This window comes from Scyliorhinus canicula, chromosome 2, assembly GCF_902713615.1.
Source record: "Scyliorhinus canicula chromosome 2, sScyCan1.1, whole genome shotgun sequence".
In the NCBI taxonomy this organism is placed as follows: Eukaryota; Metazoa; Chordata; class Chondrichthyes; order Carcharhiniformes; family Scyliorhinidae; genus Scyliorhinus; species Scyliorhinus canicula.
In genome coordinates, this window is record NC_052147.1 from 147,564,723 (window position 1) to 147,592,602 (window position 27,880).

Sequence of the window (27,880 nt, forward strand, 5' to 3'; positions counted from 1 at the left end):
CCCCACCTCGCCTTCTCCCCCCACCTCGCCTTCTCCCCCACCTCGCCTTCTCCCCCCACCTCGCCTTCTCCCCCCACCCAGCCATCCCTCCCTACCCATCCATCCCTCCCCACCTCGCCTACTCCCCCACCTCGCCTTCTCCCCCACCTCGCCTTCTCCCGCCACCTCGCCTTCTCCCCGCCACCTCGCCTTCTCCCCCCACCTCGCCTTCTCCCCCCACCTCGCCTTCTCCCCCCACCTCGCCTTCTCCCCCCACCCAGCCATCCCTCCCTACCCAGCCATCCCTCCCCACCTCGCCTTCTCCCCCCACCTCGCCTTCTCCCCCACCTCGCCTTCTCCCCCCACCTCGCCTTCTCCCCCCACCTCGCCTTCTCCCCCCCACCCAGCCATCCCTCCCTACCCAGCCATCCCTCCCTACCCAGCCATCCCTCCCCACCTCGCCTTCTCCCCCACCTCGCCTTCTCCCCCACCTCGCCTTCTCCTCCCACCTCACCTTCTCCTCCCACCTCGCCTTCTCCCCCCACCTCGCCTTCCCTCCCCACCTCACCTTCCCTCCCCACCTCACCTTTCCTCCCCACCTCACCTTCTCCTCCCACCTCGCCTTCTCCCACCTCGCCTTCCCTCCCCACCTCACCTTCCCTCGCCTTTCCTCCCCACTTCGCCTTCGCGCCCCCCCATCTTGCCTTTTCTCCCCCCCCCCACCTCGCCTGTCCCCACATCTCCATACCTCCGCTCTCCTTTACCACCCTTCCCCTCCTCTCCCCCTCTGTGAGCATTGCCCACATACCAACGCATCATTAATGGGTGTAAGTGAGTGTCTTTTTAAAAAAATAATTTTTATTGAGATTTTCAAAAACATATCCAAAACAGAAAATAACAACAAGAAAACAATATTAACAACAACAAAAAGAAAAAACACACTAACCCCCCCCCCCCCCCCCAGTATCTACAAAAAGGAGAGATAGATAAACACCTGGCATATCCAATAAACACATATACACATTTCTCCCTTCCCCCGAAACAAGCCCCCCCCCCCCCCCCCCCCCCCCCTCCCCCCCCCCCCCCCCCCCCCTCCCCGGGTTGCTGCTGCTGCCGGCCTATTTTTCTACCGCTCTGCCAGGAAGTCCAGGAAAGGTTGCCACCGCCTAAAGAACCCCTGTACTGATCCCCCTCAGGGCAAATTTTACCTTCTCCAATTTGATGAACCCCGCCATATCATTGATCCAGGCCTCCACGCTTGGGGGCCTCGCATCCTTCCACTGTAGCAAGATCCTCCTCCGGGCTACTAGGGACGCAAAGGCCAGAACACCGGCCTCTTTTGCCTCCTGCACTCCCGGCTCCACTGCAACCCCAAAAATTGAGAGTCCTCAGCCTGGCTTGACCCTGGATCCTACCACCCTCGACACCGTCCTTGCTACCCCCTTCCAAAACTCCCCCAGCACTGGGCATGCCCAGAACATATGGGCGTGGTTCGCTGGGCTCCCCGAGCACCGAGCACACCTGTCTTCGCCCCCGAAAAACCTACTCATCCTCGTCCCAGTCATGTGGGCCCTGTGCAGCACCTTGAACTGTATGAGGCTAAGCCTCGCACAGGAAGAGGAGGAATTAATTCTTTCCAGGGCATCCGCCCACGTCCCCTCCTCAATCTCCTCACCCAGCTCCTCCTCCCATTTACCCTTCAGCTCCTCCACCGAGGCCTCATCCACCTCCTGCATGACGTGGTCCACGTCCAAAATCCTCCCTCCTCCAACCCACACCCCCGAGAGCACCCTGTCCCATACCCCACGTGGGGGCAGCAGAGGGAACCCCTCCACCAGCCGCTTGGCAAAAGCCCTAACCTGCATGTACCTAAACATGTTCCCCGGGGGGAGCCCAAACTTCCTCTCTAACTCACCCAGTCTCGCAAACCTCCCATCCACAAATAGGTCCCTCAACCTCCTAATACCTACCCTGTGCCAGCCAAGAAACCCACCATCGATGCTCCCTGGAACAAACCGTGGTTCCCCGTATCGGGGACTCCATCGAGCCCCCCATCTCCCCCCTATGCCGTCTCCATTGCCCCCAAATTTTGAGGGTAGCCGCCACCACCGGGCTCATGGTAGACCTCGTTGGAGAGAGCGGCAACGGCGCCGTTACCAGCACCTCCAGGCTCGTGTCCACACAGGACGCCATCTCCATCCCCATCCCCCATCCCTGCCCCGCTCCAAAAACACCCTTTTCACCCTCGGAGTCCCATGCGCCCATACAAATCCCGTGATACTCCTATTGACCCTCCTAAAAAAGGCCTTCGGGATAAGGATGGGGAGGCGCTGGAACAGGAACAAAAACCTTGGGAGCACCGTCATCCTGACGGACTGCACCCTCCCCGCCAGTGACAGCGGCAACATGTCCCATCTTTTGAACTCCTCCTCCATTTGCTCCACCAGCCTAGTGAGGTTAAGCTTGTGCAGGGCCCCCCAGCTCCTAGCCACCTGGACTCCTAGGTACCGAAAACTCCTCCCCGCACTTTTCAGTGGGAGCCTACCATTCCCCTCCTCTTGATCCCCCGGGTGCACGACGAACAGCTCACTCTTACCCAGGTTGAGCTTGTACCCAGAAAAGCCCCCAAATTCCCTAAGGATCTGCATCACCTCCGGCATTCCCCCCACTGGGTCCGCCACATAAAGCAACAAGTCATCTGCGTATAATGACACTTGGTGCTCCTCCCCACCCTGCACCAGACCCCTCCAATTCCTCAACACCATGGCCAGGAGCTCAATTGCAAACGCAAAGAGCAAAGGGGACAGGGGACACCCCTGCCTCGTCCCCCGGTACAACCGAAAGTACTCCGATCTCCTCCTATTCGTGGCTACGCTCGCTATCGGGGCCTCATATAGCAGCCTCACCCAACTGACAAACCCCTCCCTGAACCCAAACCTTTCCAGCACCTCCCACAAGTACCGCCACTCAACCCTATCAAAGGCCTTCTCCGCGTCTAATGCCACCACTATCTCCGCCTCCCCTTCTACCGCCGGCATCATTATAACATTCAGAAGCCTACGTATATTGGTGTTCAGCTGCCTTCCCTTCACAAATCCTGTCTGGTCCTCATGAATGACCCCCGGCACACAGTCCTCTATCCTTGTGGCCAAGATCTTCGCCAACAGCTTGGCATCCACATTTAACAACAAGATCGGCCTATATGATCCACACTGTAAGGGCTCCTTGTCTTGTTTATGGATCAAGGAAATCAGCGCCCGTGACATGGTCGGAGGCAAACCCCCCCCCTCCCTTCCTTGCCTCGTTAAATGTCCTAACCAACAGGGGGCCCAGCAGGTCTGCATACATTTTGTAAAATTCAACCGGAAACCCATCCGGCCCCGGCGCCTTTCCCGACTGCATGCTGCCTATCCCTTTGACCAGCTCCTCCAGCTCAATCGGCGCCCCCAGTCCCTCCACCTGCCCCTCCTCCACCTTCGGAAATCTCAGCCTATCCAAAAAGCCCCCACCCCCGGCCCCCCACCGGGGGCTCGGACTGGTACAGTTCCCCATAAAAGTCCCTGAAGACCCCATTAATGTCCACCCCCCTTCGCACTACATTGCCTCCCCTATCCGTCACTCCACCAATCTCCCTGGCCGCATCTCGTTTAGCTGATGATCCAGCATCCTACTCGCCTTCTCCACGTATTCGTACACCGCTCCCTGTGCCTTCCTCCACTGAGCTTCCTCCTTTCCGGTGGTCAGCAAGTCGAACTTGGCCTGAAGGTTACGTCGCTCCCCCAACAGTCCCTCCTCCGGAGCCTCCGTGTATCTCCTGTCCACCCTCACCATCTCCCCCAACAACCTCTCTCTCTCTCTTTGCTCTCCCCTCTCCCTATGGGCTTGGATGGAAATCAACTCCCCTCTAATCACCGCCTTCAATGCCTCCCAAACCGTCCCCACCCGGACCTCCCCATTATCATTGGCCTCTAAGTACCTCTTGATACACCCCCGAACCCGCCCGCCAACCTTCTCATCCGCCAGCAGTCCCACCTCCAGGTGCCAGAGCGGGCGCTGGTCCCTCTCCTCCCCCAGCTCAAGGTCTACGCAGTGCGGGGCATGGTCCGAAATGACTATGGCCGAATACTCGGCATCCTTCACCCTCGAAATCAGCCCCCGCTCAGGACAAAAAAATCCATCCGGGAATAGGCTTTATGCACGTGGGAAAAAAATGAATACTCCCTGGCCCTCAGCCTCGCGAACCTCCAAGGATCCACCCCTCCCATCTGGTCCATAAACCCCCTCAACACCTTAGCCGCCACGGGCCTCCTGCCTGTCCTGGACATGGATCGATCCAATGGGAGACCCAGCACTGTGTTAAAGTACCCCCCCCCCCAAGTATCAGGCCCCCCGTCCCTAGATCCGGAATGCGGCCCAACATGCGCCGCATAAAACCCGCATCGTCCCAATTTGGGGCATAGACATTCACCAGCACCACTCGCTCCCCTTGCAACTTGCCGCTCACCATCACATACCTCCCTCCACTGTCAGCCACCACCTTTGATGCCTCAAACGACACCCTTTTTCCCACCAGAATCGCCACCCCCCCGGGTTTTTGCATCCAGCCCCGAATGAAACACCTGGCCTACCCAGCCCTTCCTCAGTCTAACCTGGTCTGCCACCTTCAGGTGCATCTCCTGGAGCATAGCCACGTCCGCCTTCAGCCCCTTCAGGTGCGTAAACACCCGGGTCTGTTTGACCGGCCCATTCAGCCCCCTCATATTCCAAGTTATCAGCCGGAGCAGAGGGCTCCCTGCCCCCCTCCCCTGCCGACTAGCCATAACCCATCCCCTGCCCGCCCCAGGCCAGCGCCCCCCACTCGGCGGCAAACCCCCATCCCGGCCCCCCCTGCATACTCCAGCTCCTTCCTAGCCATTTCAGCAGCAACCCAGTAGCCCCCCCCCCCCCCCCCCCCCCCCAAGGCTAGGCTCAGCCCAGCCACGTTACTCCCTCCGTAGCACTCCCGTGAGCCAGCTAACTTCTGCTGACCCCGGCGACTCCCGCCACACCTCCGACCCCCCCCCCCCCCCAACGTGGGGCTACTCCTCCTCCCCCAGACCCATCAGCAGACCCTCCCCCTCCCGCTCTCACGCGGGAAAAAAAGCCCGCGCTTCTCAGCTCCGACCCCGCCCCCATCCACCCTCAGCGCGGGAAACAGAAGAAAAGCCCGTGCTTTCCACGCCCACGCAAAAAAGACAGCACCCCACCCGCCCAAGAACCAACACACAACCAGCTCAAAACAGCATAAAACAGAGACCCTTCCCACCAAAAGTTAACACAGTTATTTACAAACCCCCAACCCTCAGTCAGAGTCCAACTTCTCGGCCTGCACAAAGGCCCACGCCTCCTCCAGGGACTCAAAATAAAAGTGCCGGTCCTTGAGAGTGACCCACAGACGCGCCGGCTGTAACATGCCAAACTTCACACTCTTTCTGTGGCGCACCGCCTTCGTCCAGTTGTACCCGACCCTCCGCTTAGCCACCTCCGCACTCCAGTCCTGGTAGATCCGCACTACCGTGTTCTCCCACTTGCTACTCCGCTCCTTCTTGGCCCACCTAAGCACACACTCTCGGTCAGCGAACCGGTGGAACCGCACCAGCAACGCCCGTGGCGGCTCATTCGGCTTGGGCCTCCTGGCCAATATTCTGTGGGCCCCCACCAGCTCCAGGGGCCCCTGAAAGGACCCAGCTCCCATCAGCGTGTTCAACAAAACGGCCACATAGGCCCCCAGGTCTGACGCCTCCAGCCCGTCCATGAGGCCCAGGATCTGCAAATTTTTCCGCCTCGACTGGTTCTCCATCTCCTCGAACCGCTCCTGCCACTTCTTATGGAGCGCCTCATGCATCTCCACCTTTACCGCGAGGGCCGCGGCCTCATCCTCTCTTTCGGAGGCTTGTTGAAATGAAATGAAAATTGCTTATTGTCACAAGTAGGCTTCAAATGAAGTTACTGTGAAAAGCCCCTAGTCGCCACATTCCGGCGCCTGTTCGGGGAGGCTGTTACGGGAATCGAACCGTGCTGCTGGCCTGCTTGGTCTGCTTTCAAAGCCAGCGATTTAGCCCTGTGCTGAACAGCGCTCCCAGATCTCCACCCCCTGGGCTGCCTGCATCGCCATCAGCTTGTCTGCATTCGCCTTCAGCGAGTCTAGCAGCTCCACTTTTAGCTCCTGAAAACAGCGCTGGAGAGTCTCCTGCTGCACCTGCGCCCACTGCCTCCATTTCTCGAGGCCTCCACCGGCCGCCATCTTGATTCTCTTCCCCCGCTTTTTCTTAGGCGCTGCCACCGCTATTTTGCTGGCCCCATTCCTGGTAAAGACCATAGACCACTGGGGATCCGCTGCAGACACCTTCCCACATCGGGAACCGTCGAGCAAGTACCGTTGGGGGCCCTTAAAAGAGCCCAAAAGTCCGTTCCTGGCGGGAGCTGCCGAACGTGCGGCTTAGCTCCGCATAGCCACAACCGGAAGTCCCGTAAATGAGTGTCTTGGCAGCAAGTGTTAGCAGCCTGTCATTTCACACGGACATGGCAAGCAAACACAAACATTGCTTTACCCAACAGTCTGGCACAGGCACTTCTAATGGGGGTCCCTGAATTGCAACCAATGGCCAACTTTTGCCCCACATCCTTTCCAATTCAGTTGTGCTGAGGGCAGCTAAAGAAAGTATTCCTGTTTTGCTGTGTTGATTTGGTTGGTTTACAGCTTCCTGTTATTGTGATCACTCGCTACCCTACGTCTACATAATCCAACAATTTCAGAATGCAAAATACAGGTGAACATCCTTTCCTCCCAGCCCACCTTTCCAGTTGTATTCTCCAGTGCTTGGGGACTTTCCTCTTGATGTGTTTGATGCTTTTGGTGCACAGGCTATTTATAATTGGAATTTATTGTGCCATTTGTGAGCATTAATAAACTGTAGTAAGAAATAAAAAGGGGATAAATGCTCTTGATTTAATCCTGACATTTATAGCTATGTAATGTACAAGTAAAGCTTGATTTTATTTTGTCCTGGACAGTCAATAGGTTGCCGTGGGCTTTCCGAGACAAGATTATTTTTTTTTTCCCTCTCAGTTGATTTTAAAACCCTGAAGTTCAAAATCCACTGTTGCCAAGGAGTCAGTGACATGGAATATAAAGTACAGGGAGTTTGCAGGAACTGCTAACGCCCCTGGTGTATTGACAGAATCTATTTCTTGCACTGAGGAGCATGCCTTGGCTGCCTGATGTAAAGGCCTTGCTAATGGTTTTCATTTCACCCTCAGTGCTTTGTGAATTGATTGGGGGGCGAGACCAATGAAATACCGCATGATCTTCAGGCTTTAGCATGAGATAGTGGCATCGCTTTCAGCAACACTCGATTATTGGCCCCGTTAGCAGCCATAAAACATAACGAAGGAGGTTACTGTGATTATTTGGTGTCTGTGTGTCCATCTGTCACACAAATAACTCTGTCCTATTTATTAATTGGTCATAAATCAGATTTTATAATGGAAATCTATTTTAAAAGACTGTATCCTGTTCGTGTTCAGTCAGAGATGTCAGTAACTTAAACACTGTCAATAATGGCCACCTTCAAGACTGTCTGCAGCTGTCATTTGAAGCCTCCAACTGTAAATTGGCCTCTTCCCCCCCCCCCCCCCCCCCCCCCAACCCACCCTCTTTCCCCCAAACCCCCATCACCGGGGTCATTGTGGCAATTGTTACCAGCCATGCAGTTGTGGGTCTGATCTGGCTACAGTGGAGCAAATGTGCACGCTAGAACTAAATTGCAGTTTCTACGTTAGGATGTTGTCTGGGTCTGATGTTCCAGGGAGAGGATACTTTAGAGTAAAGATGCCCAATATAGTTTTTCAGTTTTTTTTTCCTCAACATCCCCCTTCACCAAAGTGAAGATCAAATCCAATGGCACTGAGTTATCCACCTTGCCCTTGCATTCTCATGTACAAGCCTAGACAGGGAAGGCTAGATTGCCATTCCCAGATCCCAATTCTGCTGTCTTAACGAAATAGGAGTCAGGAAACCCCCAAATGCCCGGCAGCGGAACTGTTAGAATACCAAAACAAACCCAAATTTTTGCAAGGATAATGGATGAGAAACCCAAACAATTTATTTTAATTTGTAAAACTGTGAGGAAAAGATACTTTACCCCAGGAATGATGACTCTGACCAATAGGTATTATTTATGTTAAAACAGACTTGAATTTAAACACAGAATTATGCACATTAACATCAAGGAAATAGCGTTACAAATAACAGTTAAGCAGTTCTTAAATAAAAGGAAAAACTTTAACTCACCATCTACACCTGCCACTATATATATATATTCCAACAAAGCAACCCAGTACAGTTCAAAATCCACTCAAACAAAGTGAGCAATCAAGGTTACTTGCTGTTATCTGTACAGACCTTTGGAGAGAGACAAGGGGAGAACGTGCAGACTCCACGCAGACAGTGACCTAAGCCAGGAAGCGAACCTGGGACACTGGTGCTGTGAAGCAATAGTGCTAACCACTGTGCTATCCACTAAGATGCCCATGACCTGCTTAGCTAGGACCAAACACCATCCCTCATTAATTATCTACACCCCTAGGAACCTCCAAAAACATAAACAATATCCATTAGCTATCTCTCTGTAAACAAGTAAATGGGTACAATCAGTGATGACCTTATCTTTACTACTCTGTAATCACAGCTTTAGCACACATACTGCGTGTATATGCTTGAACCCAGAGTTTTTAATAACATTACTGCAATAAAATATAATATATAACAATTTCCTACATTCATCACAGGGACCAAGTGGGTGGTTTTGGCGAAGGGAGTCAACAGGGGCTGGTTTAGCTCACTGGGCTCAATCGCTGGCTTTTAAAGCAGACCAAGCAGGCCAGCAGCACGGTTCGATTCCCGTACCAGCCTCCCCGGACAGGCGCCAGAATGTAGCGACTAGGGGCTTTTCACAGTAACTTTATTGAAGCCTACTCGTGACAATAAGCGATTTTCATTTCATTTCAAGAGCCCCATTCAGTGAAGGACAGCAAGCGGGTTCCCAAGCTGGAGGGCCAATTGCCGGCTACTCAGGGAATGATAGGCAGCCAGACCACCTGAGATGGGCACTGTAGTGCAATTTTGGTTTATTTAAAAAAAGATGTAATTGCATCAGAAGCAATTCGGAGAAGATTCACTCAACTCATTCCTGGACGAAGGGCTTATCTTATGAAGAAAGATTGTACAGATTGGGCCCAAACCCTTTGGAGTTTGATGAATGAGAGGAATGAATGGAACTTGTACCATCCTGATGGGACTTGATCGGGAGATACCAGGAGGAGGATGTTTCCTCTTGTGCAGGAGACTAGAACTAGGCTACGCAGTTCAAGAATAAGAGGTCACCCTTTTAAGACAGAGGTGAGTAGAATTTGTTCCCCTCTGTCTTTAGTATGTGGAATTCTCTATCCCAGAAGGCTGTGGAGCTGGATGTTTGAATTTTTTCAAGATGTGGAGATGCCGGCGTTGGACTGGGGTGAGCACAGTAAGAAGTCTTACAACACCAGGTTAAAGTCCAACAGGTTTGTTTCAAACACGAGCTTTCGGAGCACGGCTCCTTCTTCAGGTGAAGTCTTCTTCACCTGAAGAAGGAGCCGTGCTCCGAAAGCTCGTGTTTGAAACAAACCTGTTGGACTTTAACCTGGTGTTGTAAGACTTCTTACTGAATTTTTTCAAGGCAGAGTTGTATAGATTTTTGGTAGACAAGGGAGATAAGGGCTATAGGGGACAGGAAAGTAGAATTGAGACCATAACCAAATCAGCCATGATCCTTTTGAATGGCAGGGTAAGTTCGGTGGAGCAAGAATAAGCCATTCAGCCCTAAGTCCTGTGTTTCTAATTCTAACTGTGATATGCTACTTGCACACATGATCAAAAATCAAGTTGGAAGGTTCTTGCCCAACCTCACTGTGGTCAGTGGGCAACTTTGTCAGTTGTTGCAACAAGACAACCCAGGGTGCTGGGAGACAACACAACAGAGGTGTTTTGAGAAAATTAAAGAGATTCTGATATCCCCTGATATATTAGCTCACTGTGACCCAGAGTTACCCACTATCATTGCTGTAGATACCCCTCCTACAGGATTGGGAGCCGTATTCTTTCAGACACAAATGGATGAAAAGCATACACCAGTTTCCTATACATTTCGTTCACTGACAGAAGCTGAACAGAGATGCAGTGATAGAGAAAAAAACATTATCTGTTACATGGGTTTATGGGGTTTGCAGATTATGTTTTTGGCCTCCACTTCAAGATGGAGACAGACCACAAACCCTTAGTGACACTCTTAAATTCTAAAGGGTTAGCAAAAATACCTCCAAAGTACAGTGATTCAGTCTAAGGATGTAAAGGTTTGATGCAAAGACAGAATATATTCCAGCAGACTACAGCAGATACTTATCCCTGTGGAAAGACCTAAACAGGCAATGCAGCCCTTGTCGAAGTGGTAGAAGCATTTGCATTGACAACAACCAAAATTCCACCAACAGCAGCTCCGCAACTGAATGAAACCTGGATGTACAGAAATCTGAGGAAGAATGTGCTCACCTCAGAGAGTAATGCGTCAAAGGATGGCCAGCATACATGCCGCACAATCCCATTCTCAAGCAATATAGTTCGGTGGCCAGGTTTCTCAAAATCATTGGAAGAGATTATATCAACCATCAGTAGGAATGGTGATATAGTTCCAAGTCAGGATGGTGTGGGACTTGGAAGGGAACTTGCAGGTGGTCGTGTTCCCATGCATCAGCTGCCTTTTCCTTCGAAGTTGTAGAATTCCCGGATTTGGAAGGTACTGTCGAGGGAGCATTAGTGAGTTGCTGCAATGTGAGTTGTGAATGGTACACCCAGCTGCCCCTGTGCGTGAATGAAGGGAGTGAATGTTTAAGATGGATGGGTGCCAGTCATTTCATAGAAAATAGATTTGAAACCATGCAATGATGATTTTTTTTTCATGGAATTTTACAGTGCAGAAGGAGTCCATTCGGCCCATCGAATCTACACCGGCTCTTTGAAAGAGCACCCTACCCAAGCCCACACCTTATCCCCATTACCCAGTAACCTGACCCAACCCTAAGGGCAATTTTGGACACTAAGGGTAATTTAGCATGGCCAATCCACCTACCCACATCTTTGGACTGAGGTTTGGAAGAGGTTTGCGTGGATGAAGCTTGCAGCCCTTAAGAGGGCAGTCAGCTTATTCTCCAGGACAAGGGGTAGCTTCTAGCTGGGCAAGGATCTGTGGATATAGTGTGAATGAAGATTATGCTGAGTCTCTGCAGGCTTATTAAAATATGGCATTGACACAACTCATAGACATAGACATAGAACAGTACAGCACAGAACAGGCCCTTCGGCCCTCGATGTTGTGCTGAGCAATGATCACCCTACTCAAACCCACGTATCCACCCTATACCCGTAACCCAACAACCCCCCCCTTAACCTTACTGGAACCTAACCTCGAACCTAACCCTTAACCTAACCTCATGGAAGCACATCGGCTGGCATTCCTGTCAACTGGAAGGATGTGATGAGTGAGTAGGGCCAGGGGAGGAGAGGAACCTGAAGAGGTGGAGTCTACTAGCAAATAATCAAAAGTAGCATCAAGTTAATTTTGCTTCTTTTTAAACAACTTTCAAAAAACTTAGCTTCATTCATTCCTGTCTCCATTTCTGGGCACCATATATCAACACGCATGTATGGGAGGGGGTGCGGCACAGATTCACCAGAATGACATTTGGTTTCAAGTGTTAAATTAGAGGGACAGGATGCACCAACTTGACTTGTATTTCCTCGAGTTTAGATGATTGAGTGCTGATCAATTTGAGCTGTTTAAAAAGTTCAAATGATAGGGTAGATTCAGGAAATTTCCTCTGGTGGGGGAGACAAGAATCAAGAATGGGTGGGGGATATAACTTTAAAATTAGAACTCGACCAATTCAGAGGATAATCTAGATGCACTTGCTCCCACAAAGTGTGGTGATATGCATCACTGTAAATACACAAGGGGTTAATGTAAATACACGTAGACTAGATAGACACTAGAGGGAGCACCAGAGACATGACACATAGATATTCAACCAATAGGCCAGTAAGATAGGACACGACCAATGGACATTCACGACACACACAGAGGTGACACTACCACAGGAGGGCATTATACCAACACATGTATAAGGACACAGCACACATGATCTTCCTCTTTCCAGTGGAGACACTTAGTGAGTACACAGGCTTGATTGAACACATCACACCCACCACGTGGATTGTAGCAGACTGGTTCATCAGCCTGAGTAGCTATAGCAGGATTAACAGGAGAGTTGAATCCAAGTAGGAGAATTGTTAACGGTTTAATAAATGTGTTAAAGCTATCTCCAAGTCTGAACCTTCCTTTGTCAGAGTGCACATCAAGGAAGCAGCTCATGCTACGTCAAGAGCATAACAAAACACAAAGAACAGTAGAAAACCAAATCTCGCTTGCTCTCGCTCTCGCTTGCTCGCTCTCTCTCGCTTGCTCGCTCTCTCTCTCCAAAAGGCTATGTGTGAATACTGGGACAAATGGAGCTTTCAAGACTGTGATGGACAACTTTTTGTTGGCGAAGAGTATTATTGATGTGGAACTAAAGTGAGTAAATTAAATGAAGATATTGATTAGCGTGATCTAATTGCGTGACGGCACAGGCTTGAGGGGCTGAATGATCTGCTGTTCGTCTCCTTTAGTCGTGAAGGACTATTTGCTACAAAGCTGTAGACAGCAGATTCCAAAAGCAGTTGCAGGGCAAGTGTCCAGTTAACATTGGCATCTTGTATATTGTTTTGTTCTTGTTGAAACTTGATGTTTAAAAATTGTTAAAATTATAAATGCCTCAATAAAATATTTTCCACAAAAGAAGCATTGGCATCTTGTGTTGGGCAGTGAGAAAAGAAAGTCAGCCAGCTGCCCGTTTCTGATCACTATCCAGTCAGCAATGTTTGAAAATGAGAGTGTGGAAGTGTCGAGGACAAGGAGCATTGAACTGAGCTGTAATGCCTTCAATAGCTCACCAACCTGCTCACTCTCCAAACAGAAGAATGGTGAATTGGCAAGGTAGCACACTGTGACCTATGGAATTGTACTCTTAGCAGACATTAGCATGTTTTATGAGAAAATCTGAAAATAATAATTTAAACAAACGTCTAAAAAATATGCACATCTTCTGTACATCCAAGCACACCGTAAAATGTACAATCAATCCTCCAGATCTGGTGCAGTTGTACCCTGGGAGAGCAAGAGCTGTTCAGGAAAGGAGTGTGTTGCTGAGCATGGTAGGGTGATCAAGAGGATTAAGTCTTTTGTCTTTAATTAGGGCCCAATGTAAATCTTGCTCTCAATCACTTGACAAGTGTGGGAAAAGCAGTAGGAGAGGGGATGGCACCCAAGGAAGCAGCTTTTCTTCAAATTTAGCACTGACCCCATTTTCTCTTCTCCTGTCCTCACCCGGTTACCAAAATAAAATTGCGCTTTCTGACGATTTGGGCTTTGTTCTTGATAAAGGCTGTACAATAACTATCCAATAACAGCACTGTTCAGAATTGTTTATGTTATGTACAGCTGGTGGCCTTGGCAGCTGCATTTAAACAATTAGATTGCTGTTGGATATTCTAAGTGCTGGTGGGTTAAACAATTATACCTTTGATGAGTGTAGCTTGTAATTTCAGTCTGCTGCTGCTTTGAAACCTAATAGTGTAATTGCCCCCTATCATTTGTTGCGGTTTATGTGGCGCGTTCTTTAAAGCTGTTATATAAGTTGCTTGCAGTTTCCTGTCATTTGAGAAATGAGAGCAGAAGAGAAGTCTAGGACACGTTGGAAGTCTGCAATTCAGCATACGTTTGGAAAGAATGTACGGCACAGAAATAGCCCGTTCCAGTATTAATGCTCCACAAGGCTTCCTCCCACCCTCTTCATCTGAACTCATCGGCATTTCCCCCTCATGTACTCGTCTTGCCAACTTCCCTTAAAGACTTTTATTCTTTTCACCTCAGCCACTCTCAATGGTAGCAAGTTCCACATTCTCTGCACTCTATGGTAGAAAAAAGTTTCTCCTGAATTTATTAGCAACCACCTTATATTTATGATCTCGAGTTTAAAGCTTCCCCAACAACTGGCAACGTTAACCCTGTTGAACCCTCCTTAATTCAGCAACACTGAAGAAATTCAACATCATCCAGGATCAAGCAGCCCATTTGGTTGGCACCACATCTACCACCTTAATCACTCATTCCCATCACACCGACGAACAGTGGCAGCAGTGTGTACCATCCACAAGATGCAAGTCAACAATTTGCCACAGCTCCTTAGGCAGCACCTTCCAAACCCATGACCTCCACCATCCTGAAGGAAAAGGACAGCTGACACATGGGAACACCGTCACCAGCAGGTTTTCCTCCGAGCCACACAACATCTTGAGTTGGAGCTATATAGCTTTTTCTTCACTGTCGCTGGGTCAAAATCCTGGAACTCCCTTCTTAACAGCATCATGGGTGTACATACATTTCAGTGAACAGCAACATTTCAAGAAGGCAGCTCCTCAAGAGCAATTAGGGATGAGTAACAAATCCTTGCCAGCGATGCCCACACCCACAAAAGAATTTAAAAATAACCGACTCTATTATGTAACCCTCTTCGCCTTCTCTTCTTCAGAGAAAAGAACCCCACATTGTTCCTTCTTTCCTGATAGTTATAACCTCTCGGATCAGGTATAATTCCTGTAATCCTGTTATTAAACATGAACTAAAATATTTATTTTGGTTTGGACATTCACTCCTGTTGCTTTCCAAAATTACTCCATAATATTGCCTATATAGGTGATTACAGAGCTTTGGTTGATGCTAAAATGACATCTCTTTTATTCGAAATGAACCACACATATTCATTAGTCGGAATCCATCAGCGCAAACTGGGCAGCCTAACGTTTATAATTGGCTGCATCTCCCTCTTCATACTTTCTCCCTAATGTAAGCTTGAATTTATTATTGTTAAGGGTTAAAAATAGCATGATTAAGTCACAGCACATTAAATTTATCTTTAAAACTCTTGCCTCCTAAGACTGCCCCTTATCTCTATTTCAGCAAGTTCATATAAGCTATGCAGTTACATAAATTGTAGATGAAAGTTTTCCTTTTGTTTGTCCTAAATTAGGCGATTGCCTACTTTGTAATGATCACAAACTCCCATTATTCATCTCTAAAAGGCTCAGTGCACATCTTTATCTCAAAGTTTATCTCACTTTATCTTAGCAGTTATCTTGCATTTCTTTCAGTGAGACTTTTAGGTGACTGATTCTTATCACTCTCAGTAGTTCAGTCATTGAAGACACCACTCAACATGGCATGGGGGCTGCACAAACCTGCACAGACCAAGATTAGACAGTAATGAGGGACAGTGGATGGATAACATAGATTACATACAATTACAAACATAGGACTAGGCCATTTGGCCCAGTTAATCTATGCTGGCATTGATGCTCCAGCCTACTCCCACCATTAGTCTTTTACCTTTTCAGCACCTCCTTCTACTCCTTTCTCTCTCATTTATCTATCTAGCTTCTCCTAAGTCTGGGCTGGATTCTCCGTTTCAGGGACTATGTCCCCACGCCATCATGAAAGCTGTGGTTTTTTACGCCAGAAAAACTGGCGTCAAAAGGCCAGATTGAAATGAAATGAAAACCGCTTATTGTCACGAGTAGGTTTCAATTCACAGCCCTGCAGGGGGCTAGCAGGGAGTCGTCGTGAAGCTCGCAGCTCCAGCTGCAGATACCCCCCCACTTCCGGGTCAGAGGTCGAGCTTGCGTACGGCGGCGATCTCGGGCGGCCGCGTCGTGCTCCTCAGCAGACTCAGACCACGGACCTGGACAGCGGAAATAGTGCCCAGCCCGGACCACCCGCACAATAAAGGCCCAGTCCCGTATGAGGCACCCCTTCCCACCGATCAGTCCACCCCCGACCATGGCAGCCATGGACTGAGTCCACAGCCACCTCGCAAGTTTCCAAAACGGCTGAGACCATATTAGAAATGCGCCTTCGGGAATTCGGCCGGTCGGGGGCGGAGAATAGCGGGGCGGGCCTCAAGCAATGGACACAGGTGGGTGATACGCGGCGCGGCGTACTTGGGATCTGGAGAACCGAGGAACTGACGCCGGTCCCGATTCAATGCTTGAAACTGGATTCTCCACCCCGGTGCCGGACGCGATTCCGCCGTCAGGGTGAGTAGAATCCAGCCCCTGTTCTGAATGGTCCTTCTATCTGTGGGCTCTAGACATGGTACTTAATTACTAGACAGATTGTAGTCATACTCTGCTACTTGCTTAAGACCTATTTGTTTTTTGTTTTTTTTCCTTTTTAAAACATTTACAGTGCCCAATTCATTTTTTCCAATAAAGCGGCAATTTAGCGTGGCCAATCCACCTACCCAGCACATCTTTAGGCTGTGGGGGTGAAACCCACGCAAACACAGGGAGAATGTGCAAACTCCAGATGGATAGTGACCCAGAGCTGGGATCGAACCTGGGATCTCGGCGGGCCGCCCTCTCTGCCCTCCGGCCTCCTTTCCTCCGCGCTGGCTCCTGTAGCCTTGCGCCATTTGGCGTCGGGGCCACCGCGGGGAAGTACGCCACTGCGCATGCTCTAGTTGGTGCCGGCTCAACTGCGCATCCACGGACCCCGCGGCACCGGGTTCAGGCCGCGATCGGCAGCTGGGGTGGCGGAGGACACTCCAGCACCGACCTAGACCCCTGTGGGCCGCAGAATGGGGTCCCGGAACGGGCGCCGACGCCGGAGTAAAATACACCCGTTTTTAATCCGGCGTCGGCACTTAGCCGCCTGTTGGGAGAATCCCGCCTGTTATCTCTCTGTGCTGCAAAACCCATCTTCGCTGTTCACCAGGGCTACCCCTTTTGGTAGTGAGTGCCATATTCTCACTCCCCTTTTGATTTCCCTCAAGTTTCTCCGACTAAAGATGAACAAGAGTTTTGGCTTATGACATTGTGTCAAAACTTTATAAGTCAATAGTTAGGCCTCAGCAAGAGTCCAATCCTGAAAACTGCACTTTAGGAAGGGCGTTAAGCCCTTGGAGAAAGTGCAGATGAGACTTACCAGCTTGGTATCAGTTTCATCGAGACACGGGAGAAACTGACTCTCGTTTGAGCAGAGGGGGGGAGGTGGTGGAATGGATTGAGGTGTTCAAACTCGTGAAGGATTTTTGATAGAGGAAAGAAGAAACTGTTTCCACTTAAAGATGTGTTGGAACCAGAGGACATAACTTTAAGGCAATTGGCAAAAGAACCAGTAGGGAGAGATGGAGAACATTTCTCACACAACCAGTTGTAATGATTTGGAATGTAGATGCCTGATAGGTGGTGGGAGCATATTCACTGGAAACTTTCAAAAGCCACCTGGATAAATACTTGAAGGGCAAACATCTGCAAGAGTATGGGAAAAGAGCAATGGAGTGAAGCTAATTAGTTGACATCTTCATCGAACGGGCACATGTACGATGGACCAGATGGCATCCGTCTGTGTTAACAAGCTCCAAGCTGGTTGGTGAAGCTGAAACCAAGGCACAGAGCTTTTATTTATTGAGAGAGTTTATTGACTTGTTTAATTTCACAACACTCTTCTTACACAAAGTGTCCCAGCTATCCCCTATATATACCCTTTAGTAAAACCATCAATAAATTAAGCACAAATCAGAGAGAGTGACTGCCTCTGGTGGGGCGTCTGCTACTCATATGAGCTGTAAAACAATTAATACGCTTAACAATGTAATTGACATTAACAAATCTTGACAATGTTATAGACGGGACGTTGACATGCTGTACCATTCTATGATGTCCTAATGAATTATTGGTGACTACCTCATATTTATGGACTCTAGTTTTGGTCTCCCCAACACCCCTATTCCCCATTGCCCCAACAAATGGAAACAGCTTCTCCATGTCTACCTTATCTTATCCTTCATAACTTTAAAAATGCCGACCACGTCACCCTTCAGCCAGTGGTGGCACGGTGACGCAGTGTTTAGCACTGCTGCCTCAGCGCCGAGGACCTGGGTTCGACCACGGCCCAGGGTCACTGTCTGTGCAGAGTTTGCACATTTTCCCCTTGTCTGCGTGGGTCTCACCCCCACAACCCAAAGATTTTTTTTTTATTTTATTTTTTTAAATTTAGATTACCCAATTATTTTTTCCAATTAAGGGGCAATTTAGCGTCGCCAATCCACCTACTCTGCACATTTTTGGGTTGTGGGGGCGAAACCCACGCAGACACGGGGAGAATGTGCAAACTCCACACGGACAGTGACCCAGAGCCGGGATCGAACCTGGGACCTCAGCGCCGTGAGACGGTTGTGCTAACCACTAGGCCACCGTGCTGCCCCCACAACCCAAAGATGTGCAGGTTAGGTGGATTGGCCATACTAAATTGCCCCTTAAATTCATAAATTCAGCAATTGCATTCCTTGAGAAAAGAGCGCCAGTCCATTCAGCCATTCTTGACATCTTTAGCCTCTCATTTATCCTGACATCCTTGTAAACCAATTTTGAACCTTTTCTGGCAACTTTTTTCATAATATAGAGACTAGAATCTGCTTTCTACCCCATTTAAATTCTTATTTTCAAAAAAATATGTGACCACCTTATTCTTCCAGCTCACATTTATCTGGATTTGAAATTCATTTGCCAAATGCACACCAATTCTGCAAATCTATTAATGTCATTTTGTACTTTGTCACAGGTTGCATGCATCTGATGGGAAACCAGATGAAGGAGAAAAGAGTAAGAGGATATGGTGATAGGGTTAGATGAAGAAGGATAGAGCAGGTTCATGTGGAGTATAAACACCAGCAAGGACCAGTTGGGCCCAATGGCCTGACTCTGCGCTGTTAGTTCTACGTAAGCAAGCCTTGTGAGAGGAAAAAGATTTAGCCAGGGTAATTTCTCCTGATCACTTCCTCAAGGGTTCAACTGTGATGCCGTGCTTATTTTTGGCTTTATTCTGGCAAGGCCAGCATTTGTTGCCCATTCCTAACTGCCGTGGAACTCAGTGGCTTCCTAGCCATTTTAGAGGGGAGTTACGCAGATTGCTGTCTGGAGTTGTGAGCCTGGAGTCAGGCCGGGTAAGATTGGCAGATTTCCTTCCATTCGCGACAACAATTGAGCCTAGCTCTATCCAGTTTTACTAATTTAATTTAAAATTCACCAGCTGCCATGATGGGATTTGAACCCACATCCCAGAGCATCAGCCTGGTCTCTGTATTAATAGTCCAATGACATTACCACTACATCACCAGCTTCTACTAGTTCAACGACTCTCTTGTACTAGTCCATTACTAACCTGGCTACATTATCTAGGGAAGCAAAAAAAACAATGGGCCAATTGGTGCTTCAACACGAATTAATTTGTGTAAAGCATGCTAAAATATTTCAATGTGAAGATAATGTGTAACTATGCTCAATAGGATCTGTAATATCAAGTATCAGAGGGATTGGCCTCTGTTTGTGTCAGCAACTTCAGGAATGGAGGTGAGAAAATTGTATTCTAGGTATTCCCTCATTACCAGTCGTATTTTAGGAAGAAAAAAGTCCTGGTAATTATGTTTTTTATACTCGCAGTGTCAGAGCAACCCCTCACTGGGTCGCTTATGAATTGATTGCTTGAACAAGTAGTGGGAGAAAGCTCAATAATAACTTACAATCGGGAATTGGATAATTATTTGAAGAGAAAAACATTGCAGGACTCTGGGGAAAGAGCAGGGCAGTGGGATTAATTGGATAACTCTTTCAAAAAGCTGGCACAGATATGATGGCCAAATCGCCTTTTTCTGTACCATATCATTCTATGATATGCAGGAGGAAAAATACCTCAATGGATACTCCAAGTTGAAGTAATTACACACTGTACGCCATGTTGGCACAATGATCCCTTGCTGGTTCAGATGATATCGCCACAATATTATAGATGGAACATTGACATGCTGTACCATTCTATAATGTCCGAATGCTTTATTGGTGACTACCTCATACCTAATATTGGCAAAGTGAACCCTCGCTGAGTAGCCTAAAATCGGCACCCTTGATGCCTCAGCAGGTAGCCTGATTTTGGCACAATGATCCCTCGCCAAGTAACCCAATATTGGCACAATGATCCCTCGCTGAGTAGCCTAATATCGGCACAATGACCTCACTGAGTAGTCTCATATTGGCACAATATTCTCTCACTGAGTAGTCTGATATTGGCATAGTGATCTCTCACTGAGTAGTCTGATATTGGCACAGTGATCTCACTGAGTAGTCTGATATTGGCACAGTGATCTCTCACTGAGTAGTCTGATATTGGCACTGATCTCTCACTGAGTAGTCTGATATTGGCACAATACTCTCTCACTGAGTAGTCTGATATTGGCACAGTGATCTCTCACTGAGTAGTCTGATATTGGCACAGTGATCTCACTGAGTAGCCTGATATTGGCACAGTGATCTCACTGAGTAGCCTGATATTGGCACAGTGATCTCTCACTGAGTAGCCTGATATTGGCACAGTGATCTCTCACTGAGTAGTCTGATATTGGCACAGTGATCTCTCACTGAGTAGCCTGATATTGGCACAGTGATCTCACTGAGTAGCCTGATATTGGCACAGTGATCTCTCACTGAGTAGCCTGATATTGGCAAAGTGATCTCTCACTGAGTAGTCTGATATTGACACAGTGATCTCTCACTGAGTAGCCTGATATTGGCACAGTGATCTCTCACTGAGTAGCCTGATATTGGCACAGTGATCTCTCACTGAGTAGTCTGATATTGGCACAGTGATCTCTCACTGAGTAGTCTGATATTGGCACAGTGATCTCTCACTGAGTAGCCTGATATTGGCACAGTGATCTCACTGAGTAGCCTGATATTGGCACAGTGATCTCTCACTGAGTAGCCTGATATTGGCACAGTGATCTCACTGAGTAGCCTGATATTGGCACAGTGATCTCTCACTGAGTAGCCAGATATTGGCACAGTGATCTCTCACTGAGTAGCCAGATATTGGCACAGTGATCTCTCACTGAGTAGTCTGATATTGGCACAGTGATCTCTAACTGAGTAGCCTGATATTGGCACAGTGATCTCACTGAGTAGTCTGATATTGACACAGTGATCTCACTGAGTAGCCTGATATTGACACAGTGATCTCACTGAGTAGTCTGATATTGGCACAGTGATCTCTCACTGAGTAGCCTGATATTGGCACAGTGATCTCTCACTGAGTAGTCCGATATTGACACAGTGATCTCTCACTGAGTAGCCTGATATTGACACAGTGATCTCACTGAGTAGCCTGATATTGGCACAGTGATCTCACTGAGTAGCCTGATATTGGCACAGTGATCCCTCACTGAGTAGCCTGATATTGGCACAGTGATCTCACTGAGTAGCCTGATATTGGCACAGTGATCCCTCACTGAGTAGCCTGATATTGGCACAGTGATCTCTCACTGAGTAGCCTGATATTGGCACAGTGATCTCACTGAGTAGCCTGATATTGACACAGTGATCTCACTGAATAGTCTGATATTGGCACAGTGATCTCTCACTGAGTAGCCTGATATTGGCACAGTGATCTCACTGAGTAGCCTGATATTGGCACAGTGATCTCACTGAGTAGCCTGATATTGGCACAGTGATCTCTCACTGAGTAGCCTGATATTGGCACTGTGATCTCACTGAGTAGCCTGATATTGGCACAGTGATCCTTCACTGAGTAGCCTGATATTGGCACAGTGATCTCACTGAGTAGCCTGATATTGGCACAGTGATCTCTCACTGAGTAGCCTGATATTGGCACAGTGATCTCACTGAGTAGCCTGATATTGACACAGTGATCTCAGTGAATAGTCTGATATTTGCACAGTGATCTCTCACTGAGTAGCCTGATATTGGCACAGTGATCTCACTGAGTAGCCTGATATTGGCACAGTGATCTCACTGAGTAGCCTGATATTGGCACAGTGATCTCACTGAGTAGCCTGATATTGGCACTGTGATCTCACTGAGTAGTCTGATATTGGCACAGTGATCTCACTGAATAGTCTGATATTGGCACAGTGATCTCACTGAGTAGCCTGATATTGGCACTGTGATCTCACTGAGTAGCCTGATATTGGCACAGTGATCTCACTGAGTAGTCTGATATTGGCACAGTGATTCCTCGCTGAGTAGCCTGATATTGGCAGTGATCTCTCACTGAGTAGTCTGATATTGGCACAGTGATCTCACTGAGTAGTCTGATATTGGCACAGTGATCTCTCACTGAGTAGCCAGATATTGGCACAGTGATCTCACTGAGTAGCCTGATATTGGCACAGTGATTCCTCACTGAATAGTCTGATATTGGCACAGTGATCTCACTGAATAGTCTGATATTGGCACAGTGATCTCGCTGAGTAGTCTGATATTGACACAGTGATCTCACTGAGTAGCCTGATATTGGCACAGTGATTCCTCGCTGAATAGTCTGATATTGGCACAGTGATCTCACTGAATAGTCTGATATTGGCACAGTAATCTCACTGAGTAGTCTGATATTGGCACAGTGATCTCTCACTGAATAGTCTGATATTGGCACAGTGATCTCACTGAGTAGTCTGATATTGGCACAGTGATCTCACTGAGTAGTCTGATATTGGCACAGTGATCTCACTGAGTAGTCTGATATTGGCACAGTGATCTCTCACTGAGTAGCCTGATATTGGCACAGTGATCTCTTACTGAGTAGCCTGATATTGGCACAGTGATATCTCACTGAGTAGCCTGATATTGGCACAGTGATCTCTCACTGAGTAGCCTGATATTGGCACAGTGATCTCACTGAGTAGTCTGATATTGGCACAGTGATCTCACTGAATAGTCTGATATTGGCACAGTGATCTCTCACTGAGTAGTCTGATATTGGCACAGTGATCTCACTGAGTAGCCTGATATTGGCACAGTGATCTCACTGAGTAGCCTGATATTGGCACAGTGATCTCTCACTGAGTAGCCTGATATTGGCACAGTGATCTCACTGAGTAGCCTGATATTGGCACAGTGATCTCTCACTGAGTAGCCTGATATTGGCACAGTGATCTCACTGAGTAGCCTGATATTGGCACAGTGATCTCACTGAGTAGCCTGATATTGGCACAGTGATCTCACTGAGAAGCCTGATATTGGCACAGTGATCTCACTGAGAAGCCCGGTATTGGCTCAGTGATCCCTCAGAGGTGCCCATTATTGACACAGTGATCTCTCACTGAGTTGCCCATTATTGGCACAGTGATCTCTCACTGAGTAGCCTGATATTGGCACAGTGATCTCTCACTGAGTAGCCCATGTGGGTAGCTACACATTTAGGGGCAGCAGCAGGTACTGCAGCGCAACCAGTTGTACAATCTGCCTTTGGTTTCTGCCCAATATGGTTTTCTGAGTAAAGGGTTGGGCAGGATATTTATTGCCAGGCTTCTGCCAGCGCGTTTGTGTTACTGGCAGCTGGATGATACACAATAGCATGTCAGATTGACATGTTTTTAATTGAATTATTCCTCCAGCCCCACCCCCCCAAGGCTACTTAACTCACCCGTTCAATTCTTTATCCCATGACATAAGAAGTCGCAAGCAAGCGGCAGCGTACGATAATTGATTATATGGAAACATACTTTGCTGAATATTTTAATTAATGTAATTTCAGTAAGAACTTTTAACTAAAGCAGTAAAATGATCATTCAATTTAAGACTGCATCAAGGCTAAGTCTGTAACCTTCTCCTGCCCTACAACTTCAAGACCTCCAGGCTCTTCCAGTCTGGGCTCTTGTGCACCTGCACATGCTTCACCCAGCCATTGGTGGCTGGTCCTTGAATTTTCAGTACGCTTCGTCTTGGAATTGCCCCCCCCCCCCTCTCTCCCAGGTGCTCTGCCTGTTTTTTCTCTTTTCTTCTTTAAGATGCTGCTTAGAACTAAACCCATTGACCAAGCTGTTGTCCATCTACCCTAATATCTCCACCTGTGCCTCAGTGGCAACGTTTTGTCTGATAACACTCCAGTGGGCCTCGGGTGGTTTTGCTAGGTTAAAGGCTCTATATAAATGCAAATTGTTGTTGTCCTACATTTTGGCGCTTGCTGTGGTGCTTCCAATTATATTTGACTTTAAATTAGACCTCACTGAGAATTGGCAGAAAAATGGTCTAATCTACTATGTACTGAATCATACTGCATTGAGCTGGAGCTTCAGTTTCCACCTGGGCTCTCCTTCATGTCAATAATTGATCATTAGGTCGGTCCAGGTCTCTGCCACCTCGCATGTTACTGCAGTGTTAGAGCTGAGTGCTCTGAGAACTGACGGAGTCCGATCAATGCAAGGTCCAAAGGGAATATCGGGAAGTCTGACATGCAGACTGCTGGGAGTTTTAAACCCTGTCCTTTTGCTGATAAGGGAACCATTGATTGTAGCGTGTCTCTACAGCAAATAATCAGGAAAGATTAAATACTTTGGCGTAGGATTATGCCATTTGCTTTTTACAGGAGACCGTACTGAATGTTGCATTCACACACATCAACCATAACAACTTGCGTTAACAAGCTAGATCTTGACTTTGTGCGATAGTCAAAAACAACAAGCGAACAGCCACACTTTCCATCTCTGCTGGGTTTTATTTCCATTCAAGTCGGTGGGGGCAAGTAAACTGATCTGGCGACTTCTGTTGCTCATTTCGCACTATCATGCATATTCAAAATCTATCCCAAGCAAAGTTAGTCCATTGCTGCAAGCTTTCATTCTTCAATTCTCAGACTCTTGCAAAGCAGTGCCTGGTGTGTCTTCCTGATGTGTGCCAAGCTCTGGTAGAGGCATAAAACTACAAAAGCAGCAGTTCAGAGGTGTCACATGCCGTCCACACCGTCCCGTCCCTTCCCCGCCCCCAACCTTTCCTTTCCCCAAACAGATGCTGGGGGTGGAGATGAATTGAAACTAGTGGAATAATGGAGTTGCTGTGGAAGACCACAAATTGATATCAAAGAGGCAGTGAGATACACAAAGTGTCTGTTACATCTTGCCCCAGAGCAGGCTCGCTTCTTTTGACTGACAGTTTTAGGAACTTCTGAGAGAATGATGTTTATTTATTTTGATAATTTTATGAGCATCTCAAAGACTTGCCAATATTATCGGGCTCATTGGTTCTGTACGTGATGGATTGGGAGGGTTATGGGGTGCATAGTGAATGCATGGGGGTATGGAGAAGGTGTGGGTATGTGGAGATGCTATGGGGTGTATGGAGGATGAATGTGTGGTATGGAGGATGGAAGCTGGGTATGAAGGAGTCCTCAAATGTAAAAATCCAGCCCTTGGAATTTGATAGACAAAAGTGTATTGAAGACCAGTTTCAACATCACAAGATTGTAAAAGTTCTGTTAAGGAAACTCATTCAGCTTATCTTCATTCACAGAAAATAAACTCCTCTCCCCACGGCCCTGTTATAGCACTTAGCAGCTTCTAAAACGATCAAAACATTTAAATTCACAATTCAGATGACCAAGTCAAGCTTTAATCACAAAGAGCTTCCTGATATTGGTCCATAATGTCTTTCACAAATTTAGAACTGTGACCCCCTAGCTCTATGTTCATGCCATGCTTTCTGATGTTGCTCCAAATTTACCCTTTCTACTATTGTCTCGCTCAGGTCTTCTCTCAGTTACCCCTTTTCAAGGTTGAAGATTTGATACTTCTCCAGTCTCTCACTCCATTGCTGGAAATCGGTCTTGTGGCTTTCTCCTGTATGGTTTACAGGGCTTGCATGTTTCCCTTTTGTGTTGGACACCACACTCTCACACAGTAAAGTCTGACTACAATAGCATCAGTACCAGTGCCATTATATAGCCTGTTGGATACTCGGAAAGACTCACCCTCTGTAATTTGCTAATCGTTGACCTTGCTTTCGGGGTTACTGCACAACCGTCAAAAAGGTATTGTTATATTACACTTTGTGGTAATATGTCGTTATTCTTTGCCTTGTGATCCAGAATGGTCTGATAAGTTGATGATAAAGAAACCACCAATCTTTAGATTGAAGCAGAACTAATTTATTGAATAACTATTAATTTAAATAGAGTTCGCACATACTACAGAGCTATAACTACTAATAAAGTAAGATTGAGTATGTTAAACAGTAATCGATAATCTAGTATTAATTAATGATGTCCTTGTGCTACCTCTCTTTAACCTAAACTATTCCTTGAGCTATGATCAATGTTTCTCCTCTGCTAACACTACCCAAGATTCCCTGAGGTCGGATATTTATACTGGGAACTGGTGGTGCCCTCTAGTGTTTGAATTACACTGAGATGTAATAATTAACCCTTCACTGGCATACCTACATACATATCGTTACAGGAGTGACCTTTGTTTCTTCCTTGCCCTTGGTCAGTGAAAACTCTGGTTCAGTTCCCACCACAGCCTCCTCACTGAGATAAACTAATTTGGCACATACTGGAGAATAATTGTAGGACCTTCCTCATCTGTGTTGCTCAGTGCCACTTAAGGTGGTTCATCGACCCACTGAGATATCAGTTTAGGAACAATTGAATAATAAGCTTTTTAATTCATTCAATTAAACAAGCTAAAATTTTGTAAAAGCCATGTTACAAATGAGAAAGAAAGATTGATTTGCATTTCTACAGCCCCTGTCACAACTTCAGGACGTCCCAAATGATTCATAGCCAAATTAAACATTTGAAATATGATCATCAGAAATATGGCAGCCAATTTGACGCAGCAAGTTCCCCCAAGTGAAAATGTGATGATTTTTAAAATATATTCTTTCATGAGATGTGGGCATCACTGGCAAAGTCAACAGTTGTTGCCCATCCCTCGTTGCTCTTGAATTGAGTGGCTTGCTAGGCCATTTCAAGAGAGGCAGTTAAGAGTCAACCACATTGCTGTAGGCCAGACCAGGCTGTTAGGGGCTGTTTAGCACACGGCTAATTCGCTGGCTTTGAAAGCAGACCGAGGCAGGCCAGCAGCACAGTTCAATTCCCGTACCAGCCTCCCCGAACAGGCGCTGGAATGTGGCGACTAGGGGCTTTTCACAGTAACTTCATTTGAAGCCTACTTGTGACAATAAGCGATTTTCATTTCATTTCATTCATGTAAGGACAGCAGATTTCCTTCCCTAAAGGGATTTAATGAACCAGATGGGTTTTTACAATAATCAATTCCAGATTTTATTAATTGGATTTAAATTCCAGGATTGACGTGCCTCCAGAGCATCAGCTTGGGCATTGAATGGCCAGTCCAGTGACATTACCACTACACCACCATCACCCCCCCTATTTATTGGTGATGGTAGTTGAGAGGTAAGTATTCCTCAGGCCACCAGGACAAACTCATGTGCTCCTTATGTGGCAACAAGTGAACAGGGATCAAAAATCAGTCAAGATTATTTTCAGTGCCGTTTGCTAGTAAAGCCAGCAGTAATAATATTAGAGAGATAAATGCATGGTGAACAGTGGAGGGAGAAGGGTGCAAATTCTTAGGCTGTTAGTACCAGTTCTGAGGCAGAAGTGAGTTGACCTACAGTTGGCCAGAGCTGGCACCAGTATGTTTGCCAGGTGATTAGTTTAGAAGAGCTTAAATGGTAGGTAATGTGAGAATAAAATAGACCACTTGGATGGCAAGTTAAGTTTTAGGGAATAAGGAAATGGACAGGTTGAAAGAGGCTAACCAGGAGTTAGTAATTAATAAATCTGGATCAGGTGGGCAAAAACAATGGAAA

At 47.5% G+C, this 27,880-nt stretch overlaps 1 protein-coding gene across 7 annotated transcripts in view; it reads left to right on the top strand.

The window, feature by feature from the left end:
- agap1 (ArfGAP with GTPase domain, ankyrin repeat and PH domain 1) overlaps positions 1–27,880 on the top strand; it is a 959,457-nt gene that overhangs the window by 779,368 nt on the left and 152,209 nt on the right. The gene's annotated exons all lie outside the window — the stretch shown is intronic.